Raw genomic sequence first — 17,437 nt, forward strand, 5'->3', positions numbered from 1 at the left:
TGTAAGCATCCTCACCAGCCAGCCATTCTGAAACCTTTTTATCGCTTAAACGGACCCCACTTTCTTTTAAGACGGCGTCCTTTAATAATTTTTTACCCCCTAAAGAGCCGGGGTTGGAGGGTGTATAATAAGCCTTTTTCATGAGCTCCGACATGCTGCCGTTTCAACCGATGCAAAAGAATAACGCGTACATGTGGTTTGAATCAATCTTTTATTAAAAAAGTTACAGGATACATGATATAAGTAAACATGGATAAATGATGTTAATATAACACAAGTAAAAATGGATATAATAGAAGATAGTAAAAATGATTATAATACAATATACATGGATATAATAATAATAATGTTAGTACAACAAAATCTAAGTAAAATTGAATATAATGATGTTAGTACAAAATGGTTATACCATAAAATATAATACAATTGGATATAACAATGTTACATGCATAGTCTAAGTAAAATGAAGTCAACGGTAATCTAACCAGAAAAGAAAGTCACGGCAGGCCATCATGTTACGATCTAGGATGTAATCGACATACATTTCGATAATTTTTTCAACGTTTTTAATCACTTCGACAATTTGAACAGCATCATCCTCATCATCGGAGTCATATTCTTTTGAATTCTTTACCAGCTCGGTACAGACATCCGCCACATACGTACAAGTACACAGCACATCGGTGATCCCTAGTAGGGATTGTGATTCACACATCATATCTAGAACCTGTTTTATCATTACATCAGGCGGATCGGTACCATAAGCGCATTTGTCCGTCAAATCGTCCCATGAATTAGCCAGTCCTCTTATATGTATCATATTTTTCTTGAGATTTGCCTCACGCACAGTTTCATAACACGGTGTATCAGGGTGGGATGCATCCGCAATAATCTTATTCATCAGTTCGGTCATCTGGTGTCTGTAATGTCCTTTAAACAGGAATTGCATACAGCTGGTTAGGCTACTGGCAGCACCCATAGGCTACTGGTGGGGTCTTGGTCACTCTCCATTCACGATCGAGAGACCTTCCCAGAGATCAACGACGTCGTGCACTATTTCCTCACAGGGTTTGTCCAGAAGTCTCGTCCTGATTTCTTCTAGCTTAGCGGCGATGAATGGTTTGTCTTTTAATTCAGTCTGTGGCTAGTAGAGCTAGATCGTGCGATGTCCTGAAATATTTATCATGACAACGACTGGGGTCCGCCTCTCGCCTCAGCATAGGTGAATTGTTCGCAACAAACATTTTGCGCAGGCTTTAAGTTAATTTGACCAACAAGATGTTAAAGTTCATAGAGTATTGAGTTAAAATGAAAACGTGATAAATATCGCATCATAACTTCAATAGTTATCAAGCACCAGCTGATTTAAGTATTTCTTCAAACAAAAGTAATTTTCTGATAAATCATCGTACACCTACACGTGTTTTGTTGTATGCACAGATTTTAAGGGTCGCTTATAGAAAGAGGTATCGTTGTCTTTATTTTTAAAAACACAGAACCAGAGAACAGAGAACCTTGTGCGGCATATCCGCATAAAGGGTTAAAATGTACATTTTAGCGCTATTTAAAAACTAGGACGGTATAATGTAAATGTCTCAAGTGAAGATGATGGTTTAAAACATAATTTTATCAAATCAAGCCAATTCATGTGAATACTGTCGTATATGAACAAAGAGAAGACCTAGAGTTCACTAACATTACAGCTAACTGCAGGAAACAGATATCCGGGGAGAGTGTAAAGAAAACGCCATACAAAACATTACAATCACACCCGGGAATACGATAAGTGTTGCGCTAGTGATGTTAAAAATTGTTGTTTCAGAAGAAATGCAAAGATGTGCTTTTTACGAGCGCCCGCTCAACACATGACGTCACATCTCCGCGCTGCTGTTTTGGTGCGCTTTATGGAAGTTTGAATCGTTCGAGTCATACACACAAGTGCAGCGATGGAACGCGTGAACACGAGCAGTGTGAGAGGATTCCTGAGATCTTGCGACGATCTGACTGAGAAGATTCGCTGTTTAATACAGAAGAAACTCATCAAGAAGTACTTGAGCAGGTATAAAAACCTATTTTATTTGTGGATTAAAGAATAGAATAAAAAATAGCCATTTCTATAATAAAAGTATTTCTCTCTCACTATGGACAACCAATCCCATGCATGCCAAACTATCATTTGGCATAACTAATCATTATCAACATATATTTTTTTGATAAAAGAGTTCCAAATGGCACTTATTTTTGACCCCGTAAGCACTCCAAAGTTCACTTTGTCCACAAAAAGGAACTTAGCCTTAATTTACTTTATGGGTGTTAGGTAAATACGTTTATTAAATTGTACACATTCATTCATGCACACATGTTATGTGTTTCTTCTCCTCTCACATTAAATCACAATTTAGAAAAAAAAAGAAATTAGAAACAAGTTGATTATTTTTGTAGTTGTTTAACATTTCTCAAAACATTTGTCAAATATGAAATGTTTAGTTTAGCTACTTGCACCTTATCTAGCACTTTATGACCGTTATCAGCTATTATCAGATACTTTTGTCCTAACATAGACTATTGTTTTAGCTCTGGTTTAACCTGCTGTGCGTCTGTTCACCGTCCATCATGTGCTCTAACACTGCAGCATCAGCTTGTTCATTGACTTTGAACTTGTGTATGAATGTGTTTATTTTATGTTAACTTTATTTTTGCTATTGTACATACATTTTATTCTTCTAACTGTTTGTCTTTGGTTAACACAGCTGGAGAGGAACAACAGGGAGGTTGGAAGACACAGTAGAGGAACTACAGAATAAATATGGAGAGAAAACAGCATTAAAAAGGATCAAGTCCATAGTGAAAAAAATCAGAAAAAAGAATATCAAACGTAGGAAAAGTTGTATAATTTACTTTGTTAGTAATCAATATGTTTCTCAATCTTCAATAAGCTTTACTATAATGTTTACATGGTTTTGGTTGTGTATTTAATTGTTTTTTTTTTTTTTAACAGATGGTGACGTTCAGACGCTGAGCATTCAAACACATTCTGGAAACATGACAAACCAACAGCCTAACAACCATCTACAACGACAGCATAATAATACTAATAATAATAATAATTCTACATCATTCGGACGGCTATTAATTCAGATCCCTAATCAGCTTACCTTCACAATTGACCAAAAGAATGGTGGGACAATAGTTGCTCCAATCATGGTAGAAAAGACAATTTATGGTGATGTTAACATCAGTGTGGTGAGTGTCTGATAAGTTAGTCCATAGAGTGTAGAACTTTGCATCACTACGGTGTGACAAAATACACCCCAAAGATACTAAGTAGGAGAATATCTAACTGTAGATTGTGATCTGAGATCTCTTTAATTTTGTGCCGGATGTTAAAAGGTATTTGTTAATAACAAAAACTTTAAATTAACATAATATTAATAAAATATGGTTAGATTACATTTTGAAAATGTTTATTTACAACGTTGTGTGTCGTGATACCTCGCAATGTTAGAGAAATCTGGTTGCACTACGCCTAAAACTTAATCATCCACATCTAAATGTAACCCTGTCAATTTTGCCCCAATAAAGTCCTGAAATGACCTTTAATGCAAACACTTAAACTAGAGTAAAGTGCAATATCTAGTTCACCACTAGGTGGCAGTGCACAATGAAACGTTCTTCTTCTGCTGTTTTCTGCCATTCGCCTTGCCTTAAAAAAAAGCCTGGAAAAACGGGAGCCAGAGCAGAAGTAAATATTAGGATTTAAACTGATTTAGAAAACGAAATATATCCTTGAGGTTGAACTACATTGAAAATTAGACAACACTTGTTGTAAAACAAAGTTATCTCGGTGAGTGAAAACTATCATTTTGTGTTGATTAGCTTGAAGCTAAAATGGTGAAATGACTAAAAAATTTACATTTCAACGTTACAGTGGATCACAGTGGATTAAAAACCAGTCTGGCTATCTATAATAGCAGTGGATGTTACCCCACAGGTACATTTTGTTGTATATTCTAATTTTGGTACAATGAAAAATGCATTTCGAAAGGAAATAATTTTGTTGTGAGTCAAGTATGTCAATTTTGAGTTACTATGCTATACTGTACTTTTGTTTGTCCAGTTCCATTTTATTGATTTTAATTTTAAGTTGTATTATTGAACATATGGACTTTTTAAATGATGGAAAGATGGAAAAAGGACATTTAGTTGAACATTATTTAATTTTCTGCACATTTTTGTGTAGACTGGTTTTTTTTTAGGCTTCTTCTGGTCCCGGATCCCTGGTGTTCCTTCCACCGAAGCTGGATTCCTCTCTGTTCGCCCTGGTGCCTGGTTCCCTGGTCCACTGCCTCAACTAACAGCGCTGCAACGGTTCCATTGGGTGGTTTGACATGGACGCTAAGTATTGAAGGGGTGGTTGGGCAGTTAAAATATTTGAGTGCACTCAAGGGTAACAATTTTTTTCTTTGAAAGATTTTTTTTTCCTTTTGTTTCTTGTTTCATGAGATCTCAGGAAATTGTGGCCGATTTGTTAACATCAATGGTACTAATGCTGTGTGAACTGAGCTAAATATTGAATTTTGAATAAGAAAATAAGAAAAATAATTTGAATAAGAACATAAGAAAAATAATTTGAATAAGAACCACATTCAAACTTTAATCTGTTGTCCTGTGCTTCATTTGGAGTGGAATCTATGCGTCTTCTGACCATATGATTAGTATATAACCAACCTCCTCATCGAATCTAGATTTAGATAACTCCTACAATAGATTCTTAGCCTGCCTATAAGCAGAACTACCACCGTAGGGTTACAGTCGTGGCGAGCCAGCCAGGAGGTTGGTACAGTGTGTAAAATAGACTCCACCCCAAAGCTGAAGTACACTAAGATTGCATTTACTGCAAAATGGATCTTTGCACTCAGTTTAATGTGCATGGGCCTAGTTGTCTATATGTCACAGGCATAGACGAAGCCTATTCTGATGATGACATTACAGAGTTCTTTAAAGTTAACGGGGACATTAAGAAAGTAGTCAGAGTTCCCAACGACCCAGAACAACCCAGAGGCCGTGCACTTATTGAATACACAGCAGAGCGAACAATATCCAGACTCGACCCAGTACAACTAGGTAGCCTGCCCAGTCCCAATGATCCAGCAGTTACCTGGTGTGTCAAGACAGTCCGTGAGCTATGCCAAGCAGAACTCGGACGAGAACTCGCTCAGAAATGTTTTGCTGAATTGAGCTCTCTTGCTGGAATTAGTAAAGCTGGCTTTTGGGAAGCACTTCAAAGTGAACTGCAGAGTGCCCAGCCCCAGACAGAACTTGGCCCTCCGCAAAGCCCGGATACTCAGCTACAGCCCTCTGAAAATCCTGTTGCTGTCTCCACAAATGGTAGCAGTGCAGATGGTGATATGCAAACCAACAATGATATTGCTAATCCATTTGATGCAGTCACTCGAAACATCCCAACTACTGCTACAAGGAATCCATTTCTTGATGAAGGCACAGTTAACCCACCTCATGTCCAAAAAGTTATTGTTGAACATTTCATTCGTAGTGACTCCACACCATCTAGCTACAGTCAAAGCAGGATCCGTACATTCTCGGGGCGGCTGCCAAAACCGAATGGAGAAGTTGATTATGATTCCTGGCGTACTCAGGTAGACCTACTTCTTAAGGACGTGTCTGTCTCTGATTCACAGAAAGTAAGGAGAATATTGGAGAGTCTCCTCAGCCCAGCAGCGGATATTGTTAAGCCGCTTGGGACGGATGCAACCCCCCAAGCTTACCTCACCCAGCTCGAGTCAGCATTTGGAGTGGTCGAAGATGGAGAGGAGCTATTTGCTACCTTCCTGGGCTCTAACCAAAACTCAGGTGAAAAACCCTCTGTCTATTTGGGCCGTCTCCAGACTCTCCTCACCAAAGCCGTAACCAGAGGGGGAGTTTCAGCTGCAGAGTCTGACAAGTATTTACTCCGGCAATTCTGTAGGGGATGCTGGGACCAGAGTCTGATCATTGGCCTGCAGCTCGAACACAGGAAACCCAATCCCCCCTCATTCCCAGAATTGTTGTTGCTTTTGAGAACGGAGGAGGATAGGAGGGCAGCAAAGATGGATCGCATGAAAAAGCACCTTGGAAGTACGAAAGCTGCTGTACATGTTCATTCAGTTATGAGCATGCCAGTATTCGAACCTGAAGCTGCCCCCACTGCAACAAAGAAACACGAGACAGATTCTAAACTAGAAAAGGAAGTTGCAGAGTTGAGGATACAGGTTGCAAAGCTAATACAGCAGGGAAAGAAAGGAGGAAGGCATGAGGGAGTGCAGAGCCGTCCAGCCCAAAGTGAACCGCCTGCTAAGACTGAAAGTTTACTCGCGCAAGCTTCCAATAGAGACTCAAACCCCCATTCTCCGACACCACCTAAGCCCTGGTTCTGTTTTAAATGTGGGGGTGATGGCCACATCGCTGCAAAGTGCACTTTTGAACCCAATCCAGGCCTCGTCCGGAAAAAGAATGCAGAGCTCAAAGAAAAACGAAGCAAATTCTGGGCCAAGCAGGGAGCCAACAAAACATCTTTAAACTTCTAGAGGCTCCTGCCTTGGGGCGACCAGGAGCTGAGGACAAAGAATGTCCCATAGCGATGACTCACAAAGAGTGCTCTTCTGAAAGCAGTAGTTCTTCTGGCTGCAAATTGCCGCCTGGACTTGTGGGACCTCGTTGCACTTCGAACATCTCTGTTGGAGACATGAAATGTGATGCCATTCTCGACACTGGATCCCAAGTAACAACAATTTCAGAGACTTTTCATTCTAAATACATGTCAAGCTTACCTGTTCAGTCGATACACAATCTTCTCGAGGTCGAAGGGGCTGGAGGTCAAGCAGTGCCTTACCTGGGGTACGTGGAAGTCCACTTAACCTTCCCTGAGAATGTTACTGGAACCGAAGAGCAAATGTCTGTTTTAGCACTCATTGTCCCTGAGAACCAGTTCAATAGCAAGGTTCCTGTCTTAATTGGCACAAATGTCTTGCTTGAGTTATACCAACGTGGAATAAGCTATGACAAATCCAAGTTTCTCAGAAGATCAGACAGTTTTGCAGTACTACTCCAACATGTGGCCCGAGTACGCGAAAGTGAAGCTAAAGCTTGCCTAGTGAAATTGCACGGAGAAAAGCCCATTACTATTCCGGCAAGACACAAAATGTGTCTTTTTGGAGATGTTAGAGTCGGAAAAGCCAATTCCAATATGACATTTGTCGTTGAACCCCCCGAATCTTCCTTCCTGCCGGGTGGGTTGTTCATTCAGTGTGCACTAATAAACATAAACACAAGAGCTTCAAACAAGATCCCTGTAGTCCTCAGCAACACCTCAGATCACACTGTCACCCTACTTCCAAAGTGTGTTATTGGTGAAGTGTCTGCAGTTCAAAGTGTAATGCCCATGACCTCCTCTGCACAAGTCGATTCACAAACATCAAATGGCAAACATTCATTCAATCTGGATGACTCCCCAATGCCAGAGGAGTGGAAGGCACGCATTCGAGATAAACTGAACTCCATCCCTGAGGTTTTTGCGCTTGATGAGCTGTCATTTGGCCATACCATCGCCGTGAAACATACCATCCGTCTGCAGGACGAGACGCCCTTCAAAGAAAGATCCAGGCCGATACACCCCAGCGATCGAGAAGCTGTCAGACAACACCTTAGAGAGCTTCTGGATGCTGGTATAATAAGGGAATCCGAGAGTCCCTTTGCATCCCCAGTGGTTGTCGTAAAAAAGAAAAATGGAAAGATCAGACTATGCATCGACTATAGGAAACTTAACAGCCGCACTATTAAGGATGCTTATGCTCTTCCTAACATCGAGGAGACGTTTTCTGCCCTGAGTGGAGCAAGGTGGTTCTCTGTGATGGATCTAAAGTCTGGGTATTACCAGGTGGAAATGGTGGAAGAAGATAAACACAAAACTGCGTTCACATGTCCATTAGGTTTCTACGAATTCAATCGTATGCCACAAGGTGTCACCAACGCACCTAGCACCTTTCAACGCCTTATGGAAAAGTGTGTTGGTGACCTACATCTTAGCGAGGTTTTGGTGTTTTTAGACGACGTCATTGTCTTCTCCCAGACTCTAGAAGAGCACGAGGCAAGGCTCCTGAAGGTGCTTCATCGTCTCAAAAGCTATGGCCTAAAACTATCCCCAGAGAAGTGTCAGTTTTTCAAGTCCTCTGTGAAATACCTGGGCCATATTGTTGACGCTCAAGGAGTTCACACAGACCCAGATAAAGTGTCAGCTCTGAAAGATTGGCCCCGCCCTGGAAACAGAGAAGAACTGAAGCGCTTCCTCGGATTTTCAGGGTATTATAGAAGATTTGTGGAGGGCTACTCAAAAATCGCCAGGCCTCTCAATGCTCTCACCGCTGGGTACTATCCACCTAAAAAGAGGGGTAAAGTTTATAAAACACTGAGACCCAACACTGGTATAAGCCCCAGAGCACCCTTTGGCTCAGAGTGGACGCCTGAGTGTGAGTCCTCTTTCAGAACACTGGTTGAAAAGTTGACATCGGCCCCTGTACTTGCTTTCGCAAATCCCAAGCTCCCGTATGTGCTACATACAGATGCTTGCTGTGAGGGGTTAGGAGCAGCTCTTTATCAAGCTCAAGATGGAAAGCTTAGAGTAATAGCCTACGCCAGCAGAGGCTTATCCAAGAGCGAGAAGAACTACCCTACTCACAAACTAGAATTTCTAGCATTAAAGTGGGCAGTTTGTGAGAAATTCTGTGATTACCTGTATGGTACAGATTTTTCAGTCCTAACAGATAACAACCCGCTTACCTATGTCCTTTCATCCGCAAAGCTCGACGCAGCCGGACACCGCTGGCTAGCGGCCCTCTCAACCTTTAGATTCAACATCAAATATCGAGCTGGACGTGCTAATGGTGATGCGGACGGACTGTCAAGGAGACCTCAAGCAGCTCCTCAAGAGGATCATGAGTACCTGCAGGAAAAAGAACGGATCAACTCAATGACAAAACGCCTTATAGGGGGGGAGATTCCATCTGACGCAGTCTCAGCTGTATGTCAACGCCATTCAGTAAACATGCACTTACCTGTCCTTGCTGAGTCCCTTGTTGTTGACGACTCCTCCTTACCTGATCTATTCACTGGTACTGGACAAGACACTGTACCTGGCATGACAAAAGAAAACTGGCATGAAGCACAAAGAAACGATCCATCAATTGGGAAAGTCATCACCTTGGTCAAAAAAAGACAAAAGCCCCACTTCAAATCTGTAAAAGCTGAGTCACCTGAAGTCAAGTTGCTCCTTCGGGAGTGGGATAAGTTTGAGCTCATTGATGATGTCCTTTACAGGAAATGTTTTGACAGAGGAAACAAAATTCATCAGCTCGTCTTACCTGAGGAATTCAGAGAAAGAGCTCTCAAAGGCTTTCACGATGAAGTTGGTCACCTAGGGCCAGAGCGTGTGTTCAGTCTTGCTCGTGCTAGATGTTATTGGCCTAAAATGAAAGAATCAGTTGAGAAGAAGTGTCACACATGTGAACGTTGTTTCAGAAGGAAAACTCCGCCACAAAGAGCAGCACCCATGGTGAATATTAAAACAACTTACCCGCTAGAGCTTGTTTGCATGGACTACTTGTCCCTTGAACCCGACAACCGTGACACCAGAAACATACTAGTCATCACTGACCATTTCACCCGTTTCGCAGTAGCTGTGCCAACAAAAGATCAAAAGGCCAGAACTGTTGCTAAAGCTCTCTGGGAAAACTTCCTGGTCTACTATGGGTTCCCTAGTCGCCTTCATAGTGATCAGGGACGTGACTTTGAATCCCACACAATCAAGGAGCTGTGTTCACTGATAGGGGCTGAGAAAGTGCGCACCACCCCATACCATCCTCAGGGGAATCCTGTGGAGCGCTTTAACAGGACCCTTATCAGCATGCTCGGTACCCTTGACGAGAAAGACAAACATCACTGGCGAGACTTTGTGAGGCCTGTTGTACATGCGTACAACTGCACCAGGAATGATGCAACGGGTTACTCACCGTATGAGCTGATGTTCGGCAGGCAGCCGACTCTGCCAGTTGACCTCATTCTTGGCCTGAAACCTCCAACTGAGACTCATACAACTCACTCAGAATATGTCCAAAACTTGCGCCAGAGACTCAAAGAAAGCTATGCACTGGCTGCAGAGAACTCCAAAAAGTCTGGAGAGAGAAATAAGCACAGATTTGATGCCAAGGTGAAAACTGCTGAATTAGAAGAAGGGGACCGTGTCTTGGTGAAGAATGTCAACGTCCGTGGCAAACACAAGTTAGCCGATAAATGGGAAAGGCCCATCCATATCGTTGTGAAACGGATTGACGGTGGTCCTGTGTATGTAGTCAAGCCAGAAACAGGAAATGGCCCTCGGCGTACCCTTCACAGGGACTTGCTTTTACCATGTGGATTTCTGCCAATTGAGACTACTCCTCATTCAGTGCCACACCCAAGTAAACAAACTCAATTGCGCCTGAGGAGTAGAGAAAATCAAGAGATGGAATGTGAATATTTGGACAGAGAAGAAGAGGATGATGGCTACTATGTGAATGAACCTCCACAGTTCACCACATGGGGACCCTATGTGCAAGAGTTCGAAGTTATCCCCGTCAGTGGCTCTCAGTCTTCTCTGAACCCCATGGCACCTGAGTTCAAATCGCCAGAACTCCAACCAATTCTTGATCCCCCAGTTGCACCTCTTGACACGAATACAGCTGTCCATCAGTCCCCAACCCAAAGTGACCATGTCATCATAGACATTCCAGAAGATGAAATATTGCAAAGCACAGTGGTCACAGACCCGACACCAGCTCACGACACGGACAATGCTCAGAACAGGTACCCTGTGACCCCTAAAGGGCATTCAGAAGTTACTTGTGGGGAAGAACAAGGTGAGCCCAGACGTTCACACAGAGAAAGACATCCCCCACCCAAGTTCACCTATGAAGAGCTAGGGAAACCCCTAATTCTTGCCCTTAGTCAGTTTTTTGGGAAACTCCAAGACATTATCCCTGACCATCAGATACCTTGTCAGATTTAACACACATGCAGGGACTCATGTGGTTTAGAGGGGGAGGGTGTAACCCTGTCAATTTTGCCCCAATAAAGTCCTGAAATGACCTTTAATGCAAACACTTAAACTAGAGTAAAGTGCAATATCTAGTTCACCACTAGGTGGCAGTGCACAATGAAACGTTCTTCTTCTGCTGTTTTCTGCCATTCGCCTTGCCTTAAAAAAAAGCCTGGAAAAACGGGAGCCAGAGCAGAAGTAAATATTAGGATTTAAACTGATTTAGAAAACGAAATATATCCTTGAGGTTGAACTACATTGAAAATTAGACAACACTTGTTGTAAAACAAAGTTATCTCGGTGAGTGAAAACTATCATTTTGTGTTGATTAGCTTGAAGCTAAAATGGTGAAATGACTAAAAAATTTACATTTCAACGTTACAGTGGATCACAGTGGATTAAAAACCAGTCTGGCTATCTATAATAGCAGTGGATGTTACCCCACAGGTACATTTTGTTGTATATTCTAATTTTGGTACAATGAAAAATGCATTTCGAAAGGAAATAATTTTGTTGTGAGTCAAGTATGTCAATTTTGAGTTACTATGCTATACTGTACTTTTGTTTGTCCAGTTCCATTTTATTGATTTTAATTTTAAGTTGTATTATTGAACATATGGACTTTTAAATGATGGAAAGATGGAAAAAGGACATTTAGTTGAACATTATTTAATTTTCTGCACATTTTTGTGTAGACTGGTTTTTTTTGAGGCTTCTTCTGGTCCCGGATCCCTGGTGTTCCTTCCACCGAAGCTGGATTCCTCTCTGTTCGCCCTGGTGCCTGGTTCCCTGGTCCACTGCCTCAACTAACAGCGCTGCAACGGTTCCATTGGGTGGTTTGACATGGACGCTAAGTATTGAAGGGGTGGTTGGGCAGTTAAAATATTTGAGTGCACTCAAGGGTAACAATTTTTTTCTTTGAAAGATTTTTTTTTCCTTTTGTTTCTTGTTTCATGAGATCTCAGGAAATTGTGGCCGATTTGTTAACATCAATGGTACTAATGCTGTGTGAACTGAGCTAAATATTGAATTTTGAATAAGAAAATAAGAAAAATAATTTGAATAAGAACATAAGAAAAATAATTTGAATAAGAACCACATTCAAACTTTAATCTGTTGTCCTGTGCTTCATTTGGAGTGGAATCTATGCGTCTTCTGACCATATGATTAGTATATAACCAACCTCCTCATCGAATCTAGATTTAGATAACTCCTACAATAGATTCTTAGCCTGCCTATAAGCAGAACTACCACCGTAGGGTTACATAAACATTATCATGGTTTTGTTGTATTTTAAAACACTGTTTTTCTTATTTCCTGATTTTCATTTTTCAGGCCGATATTTGTAGAAATAAGCAAAATACATTTATAAAAACAAGTTAATGGCCTTGTGTCAGAACACAACAGGTCTTTTTATTGTAACTTTGAAAAGTGTAATACAGTATTTGATTTTTACAAATACCTAAACCAACGGGCCTAAGCTGTTGACCCCTGAAGTTATGACTTCTGAAGGCCTCTCATGTGTAGATTCGCTCGTTGAAAAAAATGGTATTTTATTAGCTAAAATCATTGTCTGTATTCATAAAATATGTCCTCATGGGTGTAAAATGACCTCTGCCAATGATCTGACTTATCCTCGTAAGCGAAACATTACTTATCTTTATTTACATGGGGCGGGTAAGTCCAAGGAGGCTTCCGTGTCGTTCCGCCATCTTGAAACACTATAATAACAGAGAGGGACAAAAAGCGCTAGCCTAACTCAACACGTTTCATCATCAACACTACTATAGTCAACAGCACATTCAAAAGGACCATCAAAATAGTGTTACGTTAAAAAGGCGTAATTGACAAAAATTGTAATTCTGAATTAAGTAATAATTATGACAAAAAGTTTAAATTAAAATTATGACTATGCGTCATAATTATGAGATGAAAAGTTTAAATGATGATGTACTAAATGATAAAGTAAATATTCCATAGTGAAATTTTCTGAATTCTATATAATTGTATTTGTGAAAATGATTCAGTACTGAAACAGCATTTATGAGTTTTTACATATCTTGTGCTTGTTTCTGCAGTTCGTGTAGGCCTCTAAGACTATGAATTACTAAAAATGATTATTGAATAACTTGAATTTTGTTGACAATGTAAAAAAAAAATAAATAAATAAATAAAAATTGTCTTCCCATACCGGGAGTCGAAACCCGGGCCACCTGGATGAAAACCAGGAATCCTAACCGCTAGACCATATGAGAGACGTTGATACTGCCCCAGACAAATTTGAAAAGGCTGCACAGTACATTATAATGCTGGATCATAGTTATGCAGGAGAAGGAATCCTCATCGCCTAAAAGCTAAATCTTAATTTATCGGTATGTAAATAAATATCGGGATAGCTTTTCCCCATGTGGAAAGAGCTAATGAAGGAGAAAGACTTTGAAAGGGAAGTTGCCTGATTTCTTCTCGACAGGTAAGTCAAAGGTATGGTCTAAATTACAAGCTTTTTTCATTGCTTGGTTGTGTAAATCATTATATAGCTGCCATAACAGTAGAACATGTATCGTTAAACTCAATGATGTGCTATTGGAAGCCATGTTGTCATAGCTTCTTGACACATTACGGCTACCGCAGTTGCAACACGCATTTGAAAAAGCGAGTAGATGGGAGAACCACTAGATGGGAGAAATTCTTTTGGGAGAACTAACTTGTAGTTGGGTCTTTAACAAAAAAACAAACAAACAAACAAAAAAGCCTCCACAATCGAGGAGGTCAAAGGGCATGCTTTCTGCTATAGATAGTATCATCAGCTCTCCCCAAAGTCTATTCATGCGGCCACCAGACAGATTTTAAACACCAGATTTACACTTCTACATATATTTTGAGTAGATAACCGATATTCTCAGAAAAGGGTTTCACCCTGTGTGATTCCACACTGATTAAGGATAGTTCGGGAGATGCAAGTAAAAATGATATGATCTTATACTTTGAATTAAGACGAGTAAAATTAAACATTCGCTCAAGACCAACTTTACTTATGCCGTGTCAGTGATTTTGCAAATGATACAACTTAGTCTAAATAAGAGCAATGTGGAGTCCTCGGATTTCTTAAAAACAACACAACAACAAAACTTTGACAACATGTTGTATGGACAAAAGATCTAAGATGCCCAAGCACAGTTTTTCAACAATCTAATGTTTTTGAACAGACGTTGTTTATTAAAAATAATACATAAGTCTTCTTAGAAGATAAATATAAGATATGATTTTAATAAAACTTTAAAGATTTGATTTAAACTTTTAAGGTTATGCTTTTAAATGAATTTAGTATAAACTCTGGATGTACTCTGGAAAGGCGTTAGCAGACTAGATTTACTGTGACATTGTCCCCCGAGACTCATCTGCTCTGATACCCTGTTTCTTGAAGCTTCAGTTCACACTGTGGTTTATCTCTGAAGGATCTGGGGCTGTAAGGTGTTTTTGTTTATATATTTATTTAGCTAAAACTTTGTTTACATTTTAGTAACATATGTTATTAATAATAATTTAATTTAAAATAGAGATTAGTTCATTTTTTAGAACCGTGTGTGTGCACAAAATTATATTAAATGATTTGTTTATTTATTTCATTTTGAAAATGTACAAATGTAGTTTTCTGTGTTTAGGTGTACGGTACAAAATTCATTATAGCTATGGAAAGCCCCCACCATAAAAATTGAAACCCCGCATGGACAAAAAAATGCTGATTGAATCTTTTCATATAAATGAGATTTAAGACGACTAAAAAGAACAGTTTTTCTACAATCTAAAGTTTTTGAACAGACAGACATTGTTTAATAACAATTATACTTTAGGTCACCGTTAAACAAAATCATTACAGTAATCTTCTAAAAGATAAATAGAAGATATGAATGTATTCAAACTTCAAAGATTTTATTTAAACAGTCTTTTAATTTTAAAAGATCATATTTAAACTTTTACGATTATGTTTTGAAATAAATTCAGAAAGATGACGGCACGCTAATTTACCGGAACCTGTCACAGACACACGTACACACACACACACACACACACACACACACACACACACACACACACACACACACACATACCATTTGTCTGGTGCTTCATGAAATCTTCAGTCAGCAGACTTAGATGAATTTTATTTTTTATCTAAAACTGAAATTTCAGTAGATTTTTTTTTATTTTTATTTTTTATATACTTTTAAAGAACAGAATGTTTTTCAACTTTAGTTAAATTAGCAAGATAACCATTTTAATGTATATAAAGAACGGAATGTTTTATGTAATATGATTTTTATTCTTTTGTTTATCAAAAACAATTGGATCAATACGATATTTATTTTATAAGCATTTCATTATATACTTTTATAAAGAACTGAATGGTTTTCAACTTTAGTTAAATTAACAAGATAGCTATTTTATTTTATACACTTATAGGCCTAAAGAATGGAATGTTTATGTAATATGATTTTTTATTCTTTTTGTTTCTCTAAAACTGAATTAAATGGTTTCAGTAGATTTTTGCTAAGATATTATTGTATATCATTTGTGTGAAATATAAAACATGATTAGGGACAACTCTCTTTTTCTCACTTTTGCAGTTACCTCTGGAATGTGAGGGTGGATGTCTGCGTAGCAGAGATATCAGTGTTTAGGACCGATTCAGCGAATACAGATCGTAAAGTCAAACGGACTGCTAAAATGACCAGTACACAAACACAGAAAATACACCCAACTCGTGTGCACAAGAGATAATGCTTGTGTGACACAGTCTTCAAACTTTCTGTCAAAACCACATGATCTACGACTAACTAGGACAATAGGGCAAACCATAACAACAACATATGCCGGAAAGACACCGGTAGATAAAAACTGTCAAAACACATGATCGAACGGTCAATACGACAATCCATTTCCATATCTATACACGCCAGAAAGGGCGGGACAGCTCAACGGTCAACCGGAAGGGCGGTGACCAGATGTCATATCTAGGGGGCGGGACCGGAAGTCATCAATCATTTTGACAGGTGCCGTAGGGTTATAACTACTATTATGCTTTCAGAGCAATCCATATTTGAAAGAAGACTCTTAAATTCATTATAAAAGTTCACACTGTGTGAAGGTGGATTATAAAGAACACATAAGTTAAATTTCATGGTTGTAGACAGAGTAATTCGTAATGCAAGGCCCTCCAATTTTACATTAATTGCAACCTCTTCACATTGAAATTGATCTCTAATGTATATTAACACCCCCCCACCCCTTCCTTGTTCCCGATCTCTTCTAAAGCACTTGTAGCCTAGTATATTAATTAGATTTGTTGAAATACATTGATTTAGCCAACTTTCAGAAACGCACAAGAAGTCCAAATTCGAGTCAGTTAATAGGTTATGTATTTGGTCTATTTTTGGTAAAATACTTCTAACGTTGAGGTGTCCCCCTAGTATTCCTTTGGGTTTCGTTTGCGGATTCCATATGACTTGCGCATGATTTACAGTCTGGAAAAACTTGAGCTGTCTCTGCTTCACTGTCGCGCAATCTGAAGGTTTGACCCTTGCGGGACACCGTCTTTGTGTACTTTCCGCATCTGTCATAGCAGCATCGCAGGATGTTTGATTCTCAAGAATATGATCGTTGGATGGGTTAAAACTCACCGGTGTAGCGAGACAAACGGTGTCAGATGTTCCCCTCAGCTCCGTTGCACCAGGAGACATTAGATGGTATGGGCCGACATCCGTTTCTTCGCTCGAAGTTTGGACAACTAGCTGCCGCCTCACCGCGGAGGCAGTAGCCCCAGCTGTTTCTGCAAAACCGCAAATGGACTTGCTAGGTTTCGCCCAGCTGGATCTTGTAACAGCAACATGCGAAACCCGTTTACTCGCTATAGCGGCCTCTGGTGTACACGATAAACTCCAGTGAGACAGCGCTCCACGGCAATCCTGGGATGCGTCCTCGTCCAAGTAACCAATTGACGGGGGCATCCCGCGTGGTGGAGAGGGCAGTGCGGCGCAGCCGGTAAACTCGCCGCTACTCCTTGATGGATCCGTTGAACCGGTGACCACATCCACGTCGATCACTGGTCCCGCCGCGCTCGCCGGAGAAATGGAAGAAGCGAGGTGAGTGTTTAACTCAGACGTGTGACGTAGAGTAAAAGTACGTACCTGTAAGTTTCCTGCGGTACTCTTGCTGTGGTTTGATGCGATGAAATGGGGGCTATCTGACGTTGGACCAGTTGTCGGACCGGGGCATTGGTGGATGTCCCCGGACAGCAGAAGGCAGATGGTAATTATT

The 17,437-nt window shown here is 40.1% G+C and overlaps 1 long non-coding RNA gene across 1 annotated transcript; it reads left to right on the forward strand.

Annotated features, from left to right (window-relative positions):
- Window positions 1–1,913: 1,913 nt before the first annotated feature.
- LOC311295774 lies at window positions 1,914–3,387 on the forward strand. The gene is made up of 3 exons (XR_014628384.1): window positions 1,914–2,059; window positions 2,751–2,875; window positions 2,999–3,387. It is a non-coding gene; the product is annotated as an uncharacterized lncRNA (long non-coding RNA).
- The last annotated feature ends 14,050 nt before the right edge of the window (window positions 3,388–17,437 follow it).

This window comes from Rutilus rutilus (genome assembly GCF_951802725.1).
Source record: "Rutilus rutilus genome assembly, chromosome: 8".
NCBI classification, from domain to species: domain Eukaryota; kingdom Metazoa; phylum Chordata; class Actinopteri; order Cypriniformes; family Leuciscidae; genus Rutilus; species Rutilus rutilus.